Source organism: Giraffa tippelskirchi, chromosome 9 (genome assembly GCF_054371585.1).
Source record: "Giraffa tippelskirchi isolate mGirTip1 chromosome 9, T2T-mGirTip1v1.2.pri, whole genome shotgun sequence".
In the NCBI taxonomy this organism is placed as follows: Eukaryota; Metazoa; Chordata; class Mammalia; order Artiodactyla; family Giraffidae; genus Giraffa; species Giraffa tippelskirchi.
This window is the reverse complement of record NC_137283.1, coordinates 134,393,811-134,411,435: the sequence shown is the minus strand read 5'-3', so window position 1 is coordinate 134,411,435 and position 17,625 is coordinate 134,393,811. Positions and strand designations below refer to the sequence as shown.

At 38.0% G+C, this 17,625-nt stretch overlaps 1 long non-coding RNA gene across 6 annotated transcripts in view; it reads right to left on the bottom strand.

The window, feature by feature from the left end:
* Positions 1-17,625, bottom strand: part of LOC145521746 (uncharacterized) — a 300,074-nt gene that overhangs the window by 276,314 nt on the left and 6,135 nt on the right. For 4 of the 6 annotated variants that reach the window (XR_014065655.1, XR_014065654.1, XR_014065653.1 and 1 more), the window contains exon 1: positions 2,788-3,217. The exons of the other annotated variants lie outside the window; for them this stretch is intronic. This is a non-coding gene — a long non-coding RNA (uncharacterized LOC145521746). Of the gene's footprint in view, positions 1-2,787; positions 3,218-17,625 lie in introns of those variants that run through there. 6 annotated transcript variants of the gene reach the window in all.

The following is a 17,625-nucleotide window of genomic DNA, read 5'->3' as shown; positions in this document are numbered from 1 at the left end:
TCTTTTTTTAAGGTCAGCAGAAATTTCTAAAACTACTGTCTTTTCCCATTTCCCAAAGACATTGAAGGATTCATATTGTAGAAGGCTTCTGGAAAGTAGCAATGAGTGAGCCAAGGCACCACAACTAGAGAATCTGAGCACCACAACAAAAATCCTATGTGTTGCAACTAAGACCCCAATACAACCAAATAAATAAATAATATTTGAAGTCTAAATAAAAAGTAGTTAATATCCTGCCATTCTAGTATATAAGTATTTCATTTACCATGAACAGAGCATTATATAATAATAATTATTTAATGTTTAAAGAATTGACATTTTCACATAATTTTTACTTTCTAGTTAAGCCACTTCAATATACACAGCATTTGTTTATGTATCTCTCTATATATTCTTCTTATACCTATGAGGAAAATGACAGCATTGTCATCAGCTTGATATTCCCAGGGAGTAACTCTATTCCCAGTAGAGTAAGCCTTCTACTGGTGCCTAGTAGGTGCACAGAGCAGGTGATCAACAGATGATTAATGAGTTAATCAGTTATACATTGGGAGGATTTGCAGTGATCCAAGGGCATGTCCATCATGCTGATATCAAGCTAAATGGACTTTCTGTCAGGTATACCTCTATAATAAAAGTGGAGAAGAGAAAAGAATCTGGATTGTTAAAGGATTCTAATTTATAGATTCTTTACTAAGAAAGATATATGGTGCAATCAAAAGAGCAGAAGAGGAGAATATATTTATTCAACAACTGGCTCTGCCACTGTCCATCTGAGAGTGTCTTTGAGCAAGGCACACACTGTCTATGGAGTCAGTTTCCTCACCAGTTAAAGGAGAGGTACGTGGGACTTTCCCAGTGGTCCAGCAGCTAAGACTATGCTTCCTCTGCAGGGCACACAGGTTCAAACCCTGATCAGGGAAGTTCAACAACAAAAACAGAAGAGGTACACTCAAGAGTTTTGCAGGAGTGGTGAGTTTTGTAGAAACAGTAAGTCCAGCTCTAGCCCCCCATTCTTGCAACACCACAGGTGCTCCTTTTGGGTTTTATAGATTCCATTTGTGCAATAAGGTGCTATGGTTAGAATTTTGTAAAGCTTAAGACCACATGATCAAAAATATTTTTCCAACTATACTAGCTATATATATTAAACTGGATGAGAAAAAAAGAAGCGCCAATTTCTATAATCAGAGCCAAAAATTAAACTATTACTTTTACAGTACTTACTTTTGGCAGATTTTCTAAGACAAATTCTCAAGACTTTCATAATTTTTAAACTCACATACTTAGTGAATATTTAATCCATGTCTTAAATTCACTTGCCTAGAATTCATCACAAAGCTTCTATCCTGAGGACTAATGCCACATCTAAAGGGACTTCTTAGTCTAGTTAACAATTTTTTTTTTCAGAATAAAACCTGAGTTTCAAAGCATGATAATTTAATTTAGTTACTAAGCTGCTAATTAACCTCACTTATGAAGTTTTTACTAATTGAAAACATTATTCTTCTGTTTCTCATTTACTGGCCCTTACCATGAGCTAACAATGCTTATGAGCAAGATCACTGGAGCACTGAGAAGCACTTTTTCCAAATCCAAATTTCTCCTGGTCCCTGATTTTTTAGTATTTTGATTGGGGAAAATAAATCTTTCATTTTCCTTGATAATATTAATAATTAAAGTAAATATAATGGTATTTAACATTTGGGGAGCACTTACTATATACATCAACACTATTATAAACACTTTAAATAAACAGTACTTCATTGAATTCTCACAGTCTACCCCAAAGGTAGTTTTTGCTATACTTTCCTTTTTCCAAAGGAGCAGCTGAGACATAAACTCTCACATTTAGTGAGAAGAACCAGCCCTACCCAAACACCTGCCTTCTGAGCCCAAGTCTGGAACCACATTGCTTTATGTCAGCATCCATTGCAGGACATTAACAGCCTGGGAATGAAATAAACCAGGATGCTGAAGATTACTGAAACAACATCTGTAAGTCAGAATTCACATTACTCTTTTCCATTTATGTTTCTTTTTCTCAGAATACATTTTCCCACAGTAAATCACATAAGAAAGGCTGTGGTAATGAGAAAAAAAAACAAAACAATGGAGATGGAGCTAAAGTCAGTAAACCTGCCCTTAACACCAGTTCTGCCACTAACTGGTTTATGTGGCTTTGCACAAGTCTTGAAATATCTATTTCAAGCCTTAAGAGAAAAAAAAAAACAAGTCTAACAACTTTACATAAAACTTATGAGACTTTTAGGGAATCATATCAATAGTATCGTTAATCACCAAAACACGTGTGAAAATTATTATTGTTAAAGGAATAACTGTAAATAATAGGCATGCTTTATTATACAATCCTAAACTAGCTTTAAAAAAAAAACCTATTCTAAGACAGTTTAAAAATGGCTTCCTTTGTTTCATGGAACTTTTCCTAAAGATAACACTAAAATTGTCACTACTTCCTGTATGACTCTTCTTCATTACTCTGCAACTTCCTGAAGATGAACCACATTAAATAAACTCTAGAGAGGCCAGAGTTAGAAGATACAGTACTTAGCAAACACTATTTAAGTTGATTCATCTTATAGGATAGATGCTTTGCCTTTTCTTTTTCAGAAAAAAAGAAGCTGAAATTAAAAGCACATATTTTTTATCTGTTTCTGTTGAGTAAAATCTAGTCTACAAGTGGAAATACTAAACAGGAAGATTTGGTCGATATGTGATCTTATGCTAGGCTTTCCACTAGGATTGTTCCTTCCTTCCATACCTTACCTTTTTCATAGTAGGATGTCAGGCTCTAGCAGGCTCTGCTACCTGAAATCAAAGGTCATGGTGTTATTTTTAGGACAAGCTAAAAAGAAAACTCCTATTCTTAAATTTGCTAGTTGTATGCCCAAAGTCGAAATTACTTTCCCCTCCTATTCAGGATTTGCCCATATAAAAATATCTGCTAACATCTATATATGTAGAAATTTATAACCATTTAGGGTAGCTGTGCTTTAAATAAGTCAACCCAGTAACATGTGTAAGTTAGTTTTTCAACTCCCTTCTTTGGGATTAGGGAGTGAAGGTGGAAATTTGATCTTTGCATTTGTTTTTCAATTTTTGGCTAATCATATGCATCAAGAATTAGTCGAAATTATATGAGTATAAAATTTAAAAACTACCAATTTTCAGTTGGGTTTACTTTTGATTTAATGTCCTAGGTCTTTTTTAAACTTATTTTTCCCTTTGGAACATTTTATTTTGTTTTTGGGGTATCAGAGGATGAGATGGTTGAATAGCATCACTGACTCAGTGGATATGAACTTGGGCAAACTCCAGGAGATAGTGACGGACAGGGAGGCCTGACATGCTGCAGTCTGTGAGGTCGCAAAGAGTCAGACACGATTTAGTGACTGAGTAACAACAACAAATAATCAATTAACAATGTTGTGATAGTTTCAGGTGAACAGCAAAAGAACTCAGCCATACATATACATGTATCCATTCTCCCCAACAACTACTCTCTAACCAGGCCGCCACATAACATTCAACAGAGTTCCATGTTCTGTACTGTATAGGTCCTTGTTGGTTATCCATTTTGAATACAGCAGTGTGTAAATACATTCATGAAACACTGACTCTATATTGTTTTACCATTCACCTTCTAAGTCAATTGTTGTTTCTCTTTATTGAATGATAATAACAATCACCACCTTCATAGCCTTCAAACTCTAACTGGTAATGCTCTCAATGAAAATGACTTCACTACTTTCATCCATATGTAAATACACAACATAAAAGACAAATTCTTGGACTTCCCTGGTGGAGTAGTGGATAGAAGTCCTCCTGCCAATGCAGGGGACACAGCTTCGATCCCTGGCCTAGGAAGATTCCACATGCCACATAGCAGCTAAGCCTGTGTGCCACAACTACTGAGCCTGCATTCTAGAGTCAGCAAGCTGCAACCACCGAGGTGGAGGGCCTAGAGCCAGTGCCACAACAAGAGAAGTCACCACAATGAGAAGCCTGTGAACCACAATGAAGAGTAGCCACCTCTGCAACTAGAGAAAGCCTGTGAGCAGCAGTGAAGACCCAGCACAGCCAAAAATAAAAGACTAAAAGATTTGTTAGAAATAATATAATTCAAAAGGAAATAAAGGACATTTTGAATTAAAAAAGAGACAAAATCTTGATGCAAATAATGCCAAGAATTTAACAGTAGGATGTGGCTTTGAGTTTATGCATAATTCCTGAAATTGTCACTCCTGATACTTTGGAGTGAAGGGAAAAGAAAGCTGATAAGGTTGGCTTATTGGGTCTGTAATGTCCTGCTCTAATATCCAGCTGTTTTCCATCCTTTGTGACTATCTGTGAGAATTCCAAGAGTTATATAGAGTAGGAAATCATTTCACAGATTAATTATTGAAAAGGAATGCTCTATCCTCATGCCTTTGGGGTGCCAGTTGACTCAAGAGCAGGTGGATCCAAACAAGTTAAATTCAGTTCAAGTCAACTCATACTTACTAATATGCAAAGTAACCAGCAAAAAATATGGGGAAAATTAAAACAAGCACAAGCTGGGCCTAAGGCATTTCTAGGAAAAATAATACATTTCAGCAAATCTCATGAGACAAAAATCCACTTGTGCTAAGCCTTCCCCCTCATTTTGCATTTGTTTCAACCTCTCTTCCAAATAGTGTTCTGAGGATGAAATGACATCATTGCCTTCACCCAATCCAAGACTTGTGAGTTGTCTCTAACCTCCAAACACATAAAGGCACATGTCTGATTATAAAGTAAACTTTACCTTACATATAGATTCTATTTTTTCTCAAAAAGTTCTGGTGGGGGCTGAAAGCTCACAATCAAATAAGTAAGAACATACTAGTGGATTCCATTTTATTTGTTACAAACAACATTGCTAAGTTTTTGAAAAATATTTTAAATCTCATCAGTCTCTACTTCCAACCTAAAGATAATAATTGTTACTTATTTGATTTGAGAGTGTCAAAAAGAAATTTTGAGTGTTATTTAATTTGGTTATTTAAAGAGACAGTCATTATTTATTTAAACATTGAATAAATATCACCCTTGCATTAACAGTTAAGGGCTTCCCTAGTGGCTCAGTTGGTAAAGAATCTGCCTGCAATCCAGGAGATCGGGTTCGATCCCTGGGTTGGGAAGATCCCCTGGAGGAGGAAATGGCAATCCACTCCAGTATTCTTGTCTGGAGAATTCCATGGACAGAGGAGCCTGGTGGGCTACAGTCTGTGGGGTCACAAAGAGTCGGATATGATTGAGCGACTAACACCACTACTACTAAGGCCAGAGGAGAAACAGAAGCATAACAATAATTTCAGCATTACTAACTCTGACTTTTGAGACTCTCTTAATCATTCCTTATAAATCTTCAAGTGTATTCTTAACATTCTCTAAGCTCTGAAAATTATTATAAAGCAATATATATATATATGTGTGTGTGTGTGTATGTATACATATATATATGTATGTGTGTATATATATACATATGGCTCAAGACAGTAAAGTGTCTGACTGCAATGCAGAAGCCCTGGGTTTGATCTCTGGGTTGGGAAGATCCCCTGAAGAAGGGAATGGCAACCCACTCCAGTATTCTTGCCTGGAGAATTCCATTAACAGAGAAGCCTGATGGGCTACAGTCCATGGCATTGCTATACGTGTTCTGAAGACTAGAGGACTAAGGACTAAAACTAAAACTGAAGTATTTAACATTAGAGTAAAAGAAAGACATTAGGATTGCAGTTCCTACACTGTAGTTCCTTCCTTAATACTTCCATTTCATTCCTGTGAGTTCATGTCCAAACAGCCCACCTATTCTCTTCCATATATGTCAAAACATTCACAAAGTCCACTGATCTCACCATTCCTAAAGTCTGGAAAGCGCTTGCTGTTTCCCTTGTCCTCATCTTTCAACCCAGCTTGTAGCCATTAAAAAGTCATGTGGGGTTTTCCACATGGTTCCATGGTTTTCCATGGAGGGATGGTTCTCCTCCCTCTTCACTTATAGAACACTTAATGTTATATCCATTCATGACCACTTAATGACTCAGTACAAACTGACTGACACTTGAGAAAAAGCTCTCAAGCCTAACAGCATGCAGTTCTATCATAATCTATACCTCAAAGTTCTCCAAAAGTTCTAATAAACTTTGGGGTCATGAAATATTACATCACACCAATCCCCCGGAATTTTCAGTGTCATGTGGTTCCCATGTCAGAAAACTGAGTATCATTGATTTAATACTTATAACCTGCTTCTGCAAATAGATCATAACCTCCTCATGAGCAAAAACTAGATATCTGTTAATATCCCACTGTGTTTGAAACAGTCAGAAATATATCAAATGCTCAAAATATTTGTGAATTATTTATTTCATTGGAAGGGAAACAATAACAAATGTCTATTTGTTTAATTTAGAGCATTTGAATAAATTTACTAGCCTGGAAGAATTTTCCACTAAGTTCTTATGCTTAAGGTTATGCATTTTTTTTTAATTTACTTATTTTAGTTGGAGGCTAATTACTTTACAATATTGTAGTGGTTTTTGCCATACATTGATATGAATCAGCCATGGGTTTACATGTGTTCCCCATCCTGAACCCCCCTCCTACCTCCCTCCCCATCCCATCCCTCTGGGTCATCCCAGTTCACCAGCCCTGAGCACCTGTCTCATGCATCAAACCTGGACTGGCGATCTCTTTCACATATGATAATATACATGTTTCAATGCTATTCTCTCAGATCATCCCACCCTCGCCTTCTCCCACAGAGTCCAAAAGACTGTTCTATACATCTGTGTCTCTTTTGCTGTCTCACATATAGGGTTATCATTGCCATCTTTATAAATTCCATATATATGCATTAGTACACTGTATTGGTGTTTTTATTTCTGGCTTACTTCACTCTGTATAATGGGCTCCAGTTTCATCCACCTCATTAGAACTGATTCAAATGTATTCTTTTTCAGTTCAGTTCAGTTCAGTCGCTCAGTCGTGTCCGACTCTTTTTAATGGCTGGGTAATAGTCCATTGTGTATATGTACCACAGCTTCCTTATCCATTCGTCTGCTGATGGACATCTAGGTTGCTTCCATGTCTTGGCTATTATAAACAGTGCTGTGATGAACATTGGGGTACACGTGTCTCTTTCAATTCTGGTTTCCTCAGTGTGTATGCCCAGCAGTGGGATTGCTGGGTCATGGCAGTTCTATTTCCAGTTTTTTAAAGAATCTCCACACTGTTCTCCATAGTGGCTGTACTAGTTTGCATTCCTACCAACAGTGTAAGAGGGTTCCCTTTTCTCCACACCCTCTCCAGCATTTATTGCTTGTAGACTTTTGGATAGCAGCCATTCTGACGGGCGTGAAACGGTACCTCATTGTGGTTTTGATTTGCATTTTTCTGATAATGAGGGATGTTGAGCATCTTTTCATGTGTTTGTTAGCCATCTGTATGTCTTCTTTGGAGAAATGTCTGTGTAGTTCTTTGGCCCATTTTTTGATTGGGTCGTTTATTTTTCTGGAATTGAGCTGCAGGAGTTGCTTGTATATTTTTGAGATTAATTCTTTGTCAGTTGCTTCATTTGCTATTATTTTCTCCCATTCTGAAGGCTGTCTTTCCACCTTGCTTATAGTTTCCTTTGTTGTGCAAAAGCTTTTAAGTTTAATTAGGTCCCATTTGCTTATTTTTGCTTTTATTTCCAATATTCTGGGAGGTGGGTCATAGAGGATCCTGCTGTGATTTATGTCAGAGAGTGTTTTGCCTATGTTTTCCTCTAGGAGTTTGCCTTACAAGGTTAGGCAATTTTGACAATTGCATTAAATGTTAGCAATACATCAACCAGCAACTTTTCCTATATTCCTCATATCCAATTTTCTAGAGAATTTTTTACTTCAATAAATTATGGCTTGAATGAAATAAACATTGTATTCCCTAGTGTTCTGAAAACCATAAGTTTACCAGATATGAACACGTAAGCCTCAGATATTTTATTTATATGATCAATAAATGAATTGATAGAAATAAGCTATATAAATATAATATAAATCACGATAGTTCCTAATACCTTAGTAAATTTGCAGTTTAAACACAGAATATTTATAGAATATTTTAAAGCTCAAACCAGTTCTCAAACTTTATATAAGGAATTCATTGAATGGTAGATTTGTTTGTACTTGATGCTATGTGAGAGGTTATTCACAAATACTCAGAAATCAACTTCCAAGAAATACTTTAAATTACCTCAACACTTTTTTTTAAAAGTAGCAAGTTTCCAGTAAGCTTCCCTATGATCTTTGATATCTTTAAGCCAAAGGAATTTCTATACCTTTACCGTTCCAACATTTTAGAACTTTTAGAAAGCCTTTGCCCAAAAACACCATATCATACTATCATTTTCTATGTATTCCATTATGTTATTTTAAAAAGAGGTTGCCTGGAAAGCATTGTTATATCCTAACACTATGATAGAATTGGAAAAGATTATAATTACTGTAGAATATATAAATGTGAAAGTAAAACTATTATCTCTCTCATACTAGCAAAGTTTGTTTCAGCCAGGACATTTTAGAGTATGATACCTGGAACCCAGTGCATTCTCTTGGCAAAACTCCGTTAGCCTTTGCCCTGGGTCATTTTGTACTCCAAGGCCAAACTTGCGTGTCACTCCAGGTATTTCTTGGCTTCTGACTTTTGCATTCCAGTCCCCTATGATGAAAAATACATCTTTTTTTGGTGCCAGTTCTAGAAGGTCTTGTAGGTCTTCATACAACCATTTAACTTCAGCTTCTTTGCCATTACTGGTTGGGGCAGAGACTTGGATTACTGCAATACTGAGTGGTTTGCCTTGGAAACAAACAGAGATCATTCTGTCATTTTTGAGACTGTACCCAAGTACTGCATTTTGGACTCTTTTGTTGACTCTGAGGGCTACTCCATTTCTTCTAAGGGATTCTTGCCCACAATAGTTGATATAATGGTCATCTGAATTAAATTTGCCCATTCTGGTCCATTTTACTTCACTGATTCCCAAAATGTCAATCTTCATTCTTGCCATCTCCTGTTTGACTGCTTCCAATTTACTTTGATTCATGGACCTAACATTCCAGGTTCCTATGCAATACTGTTCTTTACAGCATTGGACTTTACTTCCATCACAAGTCACATCCACAACTGGGCGTTACTTTCACTTACGCCAAAGCCTTTGACTGTGCAGATAACAACAAACTGTGGAAAACTGTTAAACAGATGGGAATACCAGACCATCTTACCTTCTTCCTGAGAAATCTGTATGCAGGTCAAGATGCCACAGTTAGAACCAGACATGGAACAACGGACTGGTTCCAAATTGGGGAAGGAGTACGTCAAGGCTGTATATTGTCACCCTGTTTATTCAACTTACATGCAGACTACATCATGTGAAATGCCAGGCTGGATAAAGCACAACCTGGAATCAAGATTGCCAGGAGAAATATCAATAACCTCAGATACACAGATGACACCACGCTTATGGCAGAAAGCAAAGAGGAACTAAAGAGTCTCTTAATGAAAGTGAAAGAGGAGTGAAAAAGCCGTCTTAATACTCAACATTCAAAAAACTAAGATCACGGCATCCAGTCCCATTACTTCATGGCAAATAGATGGGGGAACAATGGAAACCATGACAGACTTCATTTTCTTGGGCTCCAAAATGACTGCAGATGGTGACTGCAGCCATGAAATTAAAAGCCACTTGCTCCCTGGAATAAAAGCTATGACAAATCTACACAGCATATTAAAAAGCAGAGACATTATTCTGCCAACAAAGGTCCATCTAGTCAAGGCTATAGTTTTTTCAGTAGTCATGTATGGATGTAAGAGTTGGACTATAAAGAAAGCTGAGTGCCGAAGAACTGATGCTTTTGAAGTGTGGTGTTGGAGAAGACTCTTGAGAGTCCCTTGGACTGCAAGGAAATCAAACCAGTCAATCCTAAAGGAAATCAATCCTGAATATTCATTGGAAGGATGATGCTGAAGCTGAAACTCCAATACTCTGGCCACCTGATGTGAAGAACCAACTCATTGGAAAAGATCCTGATACTAGGAAAGATTGAAGGAGGGAGGAGAAGGGGATGACAGAGGATGAGATGGTTGGATGGCATCACCAGCTCAGTGGACATGAGTGTGAGCAAACTCTGGAACATGGTGAAGGATAGGGAAGCCTGGAGTGCTGCAGTCCATGAGGTCGCAGGAGTCGGACATAACGGAGCAACTGAACTGAGCTGAACTGATATGGAACCCACTTAAAAAATGGAGAGCTAGACATACTGGCTCATGAAACTGACAAAATTGATTTAGTACCAAGAACTCAGGTTTTCTCTGCATCTCTGCTCTGTATTTTGCTAGGACTCCACATATTCGTCTCCCGGCAACTACAGGTGCTCTTTTGATGATCCTAAAATATCTACGGCATCCCCAAATCTCACATCCTCACATGATCTTCCCCTTCCTTCCAATGCTTACTCAGATAGCCTATCCTGATAACCTGGGATTGCAAAGTTATATCCATGTATCTTATTTCTAATGTATGGTTTCCATTAGACAGTAAAATAAGCTTAGAGATTGAAAGGGTTCTTAGATCCAATTTCAGTGTGTGTGTATGTGTGTGTGTGTAGGCTTCTCCGCATTAACAAACAATTCAGATTGCACGATTAAAGGGCTCAGTCTCATAAGACTGTCCTCCACTTCAGAGGTCAGTTGCAAGCCCAGGCTCTTACCAGTGCTTCTGACTGACTGGTTATAAATTAAAGGTTCCCACAACCCCCTCCCTGCTTTCTATTAATTTGTTTGAACAGCTCACAGAACTTGAAGAAACATTTTACTTAACAGCCAGATGGAAGAGATGCATAAGACAAGGTAGGTGGAAAGGGTGCCACCATGCCTTCTCCAGCCACACTAGGCTCCTAAACTGCCATGTGGTCACCAACCCAGGAACTCCCTGAACCCTGTCCTTTTGTACTTTTATGGAGGCTTCATCACATAGGCATGGCTGATTAAATCAGCAGCCATTGGCAATTGATTGAACTTCTTGCAGCTCCCCAGAGGTCTGATGTGGTGGGAGTGGGAAGAGGGGGAAAGGAGGTCTCAACCCTCTAATCTCAAGGTTGGTGCGAATGGCAATCCTTAAGTGCTTCCAAAGGTTACCTAATTCATATAACAAAAGACACCTTTATCACTCTCAATACTTAGGAAATTTCAAGTGTTTTGAAAGCTGTGAGCCAGAAATGGCACAAAGACCAAGTATACATATATCACTGAAAGACCATTATATATTTCTTATAAATCATAGTATCACTGAGGCCAAAATCAACATTTTTAAAAAACGAAATAGAACTGATTTTAAAATACCAGAAATATCATATATAGTAACAATAAATATTGTTTCTATAAGTTTTTGTTTCACTAAACGCCTGTGCATGTGTGAATGTATATGTACTAGATAAAAAAAAAAAAAAAAAACAAGCTCCTAATACAGTTGAAAGTTTGTGTTTGGTGTAAACACACTTTACAGCTCCTCCAGGTGCTGGATAAGCGAGATGAGTACATAACAAGACCATGATTAGCATAATGAAACTAAGTTACTGGAACAAAACATGAAATGAAAAACAGGGCAGGGGTGGTAGGTATTGAGAAATAAGAATGGGAAAGATAGGAACCAGACAAAGGAATTTATTTTGAAGGCAATGAAAACCATGTGAAGGTTTTAAGCAGGTGAGTAAATACTTTGCAGTACTTCTGGCAGCACTGGAAGGAGCAAATTGGAAAGGGCAAATAAGGTAGGTCAAAAAATAGTTAATAACAAAAAGACTAATACAGGGATTCAGACAAAAGATGCTAATGGCATGGTATACTGGGAAAATATCATGAGAAGGTAGAGTCCATAGAGCTTTGGGGCTGACTAGACATAGGACGTGAAACAGAAAAAGGAATATTAAACAGCGTACAGGCTTCAATATGGAGTGACATGTTGGTTACCATCACTAAGACTGGGAAAATTAAAGAGAGTAGATTTGGGGGTGGCTTTGAGTACTTTAAGGTCTGTGTAAGACATTCAGATTCATGTCTTATGCACAGCAAGAATGCTTCTGGTCAAGATCCAGACAGCAGGGAGCCATCTATATAAGGCAGTGGAAGAACATGTAAGTAAGAAGAGGACCAGGGACAAAAGACTATGGGGCATCTGTGGTAGGGCGAAAGGAGACTTCAAAGGGAGACTAAAGGAAACAGTCAAAGAGATGGAGAGGGGATGAGACTCAACTACAAAACCCAAGAGAAATCAAGTTATATATAAGGACTGAAAAAAATCCACTAGATTTAGAAATGAATAGGTGGCAAATCACTGTGCTAAAATCAGAAACCTCATTATAATAGGTTGTATGGTAAATATTTGGAGACAGTAAACACAGAGGGGGTATGTGTGTGTGTGTTTGTCATTGTGTGCCACAAGAACACATGTGTTTTAGGAGCTTCATAGGATAAAAACACACTCTATAGAAGGACATGCAGGACAAAGGGCGGGTTGTTTTGTTTGGCTGACTTCAAAGAAACAGGCAACAAGAACTTGCAAGTGTCTTCTGGTGGATACTGGAGTAAACCCATGATGTTTACAGGACTATGGGCTCATTGGAAGAGCAGGAGCCAGGTACAAAGTCAGAAAATCCAAGAGTGTGCTGTAAAGACACACAGGAAGATATTTCATAAGAATAAGCATCTTTAGGACGGGGTTTCTTGAGAACACTGCACCACTTTGGAGACGGGGGGAAAGGGAGGCAGTGTGGGGAAGGTGTTCTCATCTGTGCCTATCAGGATCCTGAAGGCGGGCTTTGAGGGAAAGCAGAGAGATAGAAAGAAGGCTTACCAGCCACCTGCTGAGATGACTACTTTCCAATAGGGAAGAGTCACATGGTACCATCATCAACCTACCCAATCTTTAGGTTTCTCTATTCAGCTTCCCTAACACTTTCGTTGTGCCTCACTTTCTCCCAAGAGGCAGACAAAATACCACACCTTTTACTATTAGCATGATAAAATTAGGTCACCTATTTTATGGCTATTAAGTGCAATTGCATCATCTAAAGGGATATTTCATTCTCCACTTGCACAGTTCTATTTTGAAATTGTCTTTTCTAGCAACTGAATTCCATAAGTTAAATTTTCCCATATGTACAGAGGGGACGCGGTATCATTCATGATGTGAGGCTGTGTCATATTATTGTAGCCAAGCCATTCTCATCCTCATCTTATACATATTAGACTTTCTTTCTCTCTTTTCCTCTCTTTCATGATTTTAACAGCAAAAACTAGAAACTTATATTTTCTTCCCTCTCCTACAGTGTCAATATCGCCCACGTGGATACACAGACACACGGATACACAGACACACAGACACAAACACACACATCTCCTGTCCCACAGAGACATTTTCCAGGCATTGTTTTTGCAACTAAATCCAAGATGGACCAGCAGCCTAGTTTATTATTTTAGCATAAATACTTTTACTTTCTCATGGATATTAATATAATCTGCTTAGCTGTTGTCGATATGCACACTCAATAACAACTGGTATCAAATTCCTTAGTTGTATTCTTCGCTTCTTTAAAGAACTTATACTCCCTCCCGTGGCACTCGATGGCAAAAAAGAAAAAAAAAAAACGGCCTCTTAAGGACAGAATCACAAGTCATAAATCATTCACAAGTGATATAACAATGGTATGTGTTTTGCTGGACAAGGGCTGTCAACAGAAACTGTTAGCACATTCTTTTCTTTCCATGCAATATGCAGATTGCATGACCCCGAAACCTACTGGGCTAGGGGCTAATACTTGGTCAATGTGCTAATGTAGAAATTTAGATCTGAAAATATTTAGATATGAACTAAAAGGCAAGTTTTATTTTCCTTTCACAAGCATTCATTGGGTGCTTATACTGTAACAAGCATTGTCCTTCGCACTTAACAAGATTTGGAGATTTCATTCCCTCAAACTATCCCAACAATCTTATAAGGTAGGTACTAGTATAACTCCAAGAGGTGTCAATTGAGGCTCAGATAGGTTAGTTTGCACGATGTTACACATTTAATAAAACAGCTGATTAATGAAATAATAAAGAAAAAAGGGGAAAAAAATCTCCCCTGAAGCAGTCAAAAAAAGAAATACTAGTCCAGCAAATTCTATATTCACATCACTTCTGTATTACTTCTATCAAGAGAACATTTGAAATCAAGATAACAAAAAGTCGGCCTAGTTAAATCCACAATGGTGGCTAATTTTAGGAACTGTTTTAAACTATAGAATTAACCTACTTAAAGCAATAAAATTATAAAATTCTAGTATAAACAAGAACATCAAAAATTATCCAAAGGCAGTGACTTCAGCTTTATATATATTGCTAGTATTAAAATCATCTACATTTATTTAAACTTCTAAATTGGATTGTTTGCCATTACTCTTTGTAAAGACACATGCGTGCTTGCTAAGTCGCTTCAATCATGTCTGACTCTTTGTGACCCTATGGACTGTGGCCCGCCAGGCTCCTCTATCCATGGGATTCTCCAGGCAAGAATACTGGAGTGGGTTGCCATGCCCTCCTCCAGGGGATCTTCCCAACCCAGAATCAAAACCACATCTTTTAAGTCTCCTGCATTGGCAGGGCGTTTCTTTACCACTAGCGCCACCTGGGAAGTCTGTAAAGATGTGTATCTTTCAGGAAACTACATTTTTAACTTTCCAAAAAAGAATTGTTGAAAATCATCTTTAATTAAATACAAATCAATTTTACTTTGTAGGCTTTATTCTTGAGATCTTAAAATGTAAGCATGAAAGGTTTTTAAAACATGCTCTACTGGTTTCTTTGTTTTTTCCCTTTGCTTTCCTAGGCTTGTCTGAATACTGGGCTGCCTGAAATAACAGAACAGTAGAACTTCCCTACCTCCATCATTTCCAGAAAAAAGAAGGAGCCTAAGCAGGTGACCTTCAGCAGTGCATTTCTAAAAGGACACCAGGTGATGCACTCTCCATGCACTTGGTCACCTGCCTTCACACAGAGTCTGAGAAACCCCCTAGTCCTTGGCAGTTGTTGTAGGCAGAAGTCTACAGATTGCCACTTCTACTCAATAAGAGGTCATTTTCCCTTCCTGGAAAGTTGCATGTGATGCATGAGCAATACAGGAATTTGAAGTTCCTGATCTCCTTTTAGATTAAGACCAGGCTTCCATGAGCAAGAAGAGAACACCGGAGAAGCATAAAAGGTACCACCAGGCCATGGCAGCCCCTGGCTGGCAGCTCCTCCGTAAGCTGGTCTGGGAAAATCTGCTGGACTGGTGAGGAGAGGCCTGTGCAGATGGAAGGTTTTGTGCTCAGTTCGACTACGACAGCACCCGCCACAGCACCCAGCACAGTGCTCAGCAGTGCGTCACCTCACTGCAAAGTAAAATTGGTTCACAGTCTATGCGAAGATAGGCCAGAAGTTTGCCTGCCTACCTACAGATTTGAAAGCAAGCAGTGGGAGTCTCAGGAATCCACCATATTTGGAAACAGCTGAGTAAAACACATGAGCAAGAAGAATCAATAGAAAGCAGTAGGAAATGATGAAGATACCAGCAAAGATTCATTTGGACAAAATCAGCTTTCATCATCTATATGCGAGAAATGGCTTCATGGTAAAACATTTCCAGACATGAGCATGTAAAGTCTATGGTTACATGAAACTTTATCCTGCAGTTGTTGGCTTTCATACACACGCTTGGGTCAATAAGAAAATCCCCACATTACAAACCTGCCACTCACAGACAACAACACTCTTAATGTCTGCCATATGTGGTGATGACACAGATCTCATTCCACTGACAACATGAAAACTCAAAAGGATTCAAATCATATCATTCCATAGAGAAAAAACGGGAAAGTTGTAAGCCTGAAGTACATACTGGATTCAATATGAGGAAAGTGCACTTTCACTGAAGATGAAGTTCATAAAATAAGCACTTTGTTAATAACATGCTGAGACATACCTATTAAGTAATAAGTGTGAAAAATCGGTCTACGGTAGACACTCCTTCAGTGTTCATGGCCTGTCTGAGACTCTGTCATAGTATCTATTCACATGGGTAGCTTATCAGTGAACGATGCAATTATTCAAGAAGTTATTTTTTTGATGCCTGTGGTTGGTCCTAGTCTCAGCATAAACAAGACAGCACTGAGTTAGAGACTGAACATTTTCAGTGTGGGCTGAAGCTGATGTCACAGTAGTACACACCCTGATATTAAGCCTCCCAAAGCATACCCACCATCTTGATTCATGTTTCCTTTTTTAGCTACATTAGTTTGTTAGCGGATAAGAAGCAACCCATCTGCCTACACAGCTAAATCACAAAAAAATCTTAATTGTCTGGGAAAAAAATCTTTGTCTAAGCCCAAGAGTCTCTCCTAACGCAGATCAGTAAACGTTATCTTTCTACTTCATGCTTATCTCAGCAACATAATGCTAACTCTGCTAATTATCCAAGTGTTTTATATGCCTTCTAGGGTGTGTACCTCAAGAGTATTAAAAAGCTCTGAAATGACTATTTTAAGAACATGCACTGTACAGAGATCAGTGTATATAAAAAGTGAAGAAAAGAAGCAGTGGAGTTTGCAAGAAGAGGTGGGGTATTCCCCTTAGAACTGAATTTAAATTCACATGTCCCTGCTCCACCTCTGCCCAAGCTTATGTAAAGTTACTCAGTCTTCTTGGACCTCGATTTCCTCACCTGCAAAATGGGAACAATATCCTTCACAGGGTTGTTACGTAGTTGAAGCGAGATCATTTAGGTAAAAAGGCTTTTGTAAATTTAAAATTTCTACATAAACACAAGGCGATACAGCCATAAAGGGTATCCATTTCAGGCACACGGACAGAGCGCTAAGAAGCATTCCTGTTAAATTGATCAGACAAAATTGGCATTGTGCATTCTAATGTCAAATTAAACAATGCATTAGTTCACATTTACTTCAAATCTGATGGTGTCAAGAGTTTAAATAGAGTGGCTTTTCTTCCTTTATGGTGTAAGCTCTGACCTGGAAGCTCTGATACCTTCGCAAAAAGCCTTATCCATCTGTCTAGGTTTTAATATACAATTACCATATGCACAGTTTTTTAAAAACTCACACACAGGGGAATATTTTAGAAACTCTTTGGACAATTTGAACAACTTAGTTTTCAATAGTCGAGAATGTACTGGCTACCAGTTCCCATTTAATTTGAAAATCTGCTTGTCATTCTCGTGGTAGCACAGTTTGCATTATAAATTAAATGAAAGAAGAAAGTCAGCCAAATATATGTAGAGTGTAAAATACATGTGGCATGATGTTAAGCATAAAATATCATCTTGGCTTTCTGAGAAATAAATAACCTAAAGAAGACATCATGGATACAGGCAATAATAAAATTTTAGGTGTGTCCTTAATATTTACATTCGATATTCTTACCTAAAAGTTCATTTGTTAAATGTCTCTACCAATTCTGAGCACCTAGGCTAAAAAATGAAGAAATCAGATTTGATTTTCTCTAAGC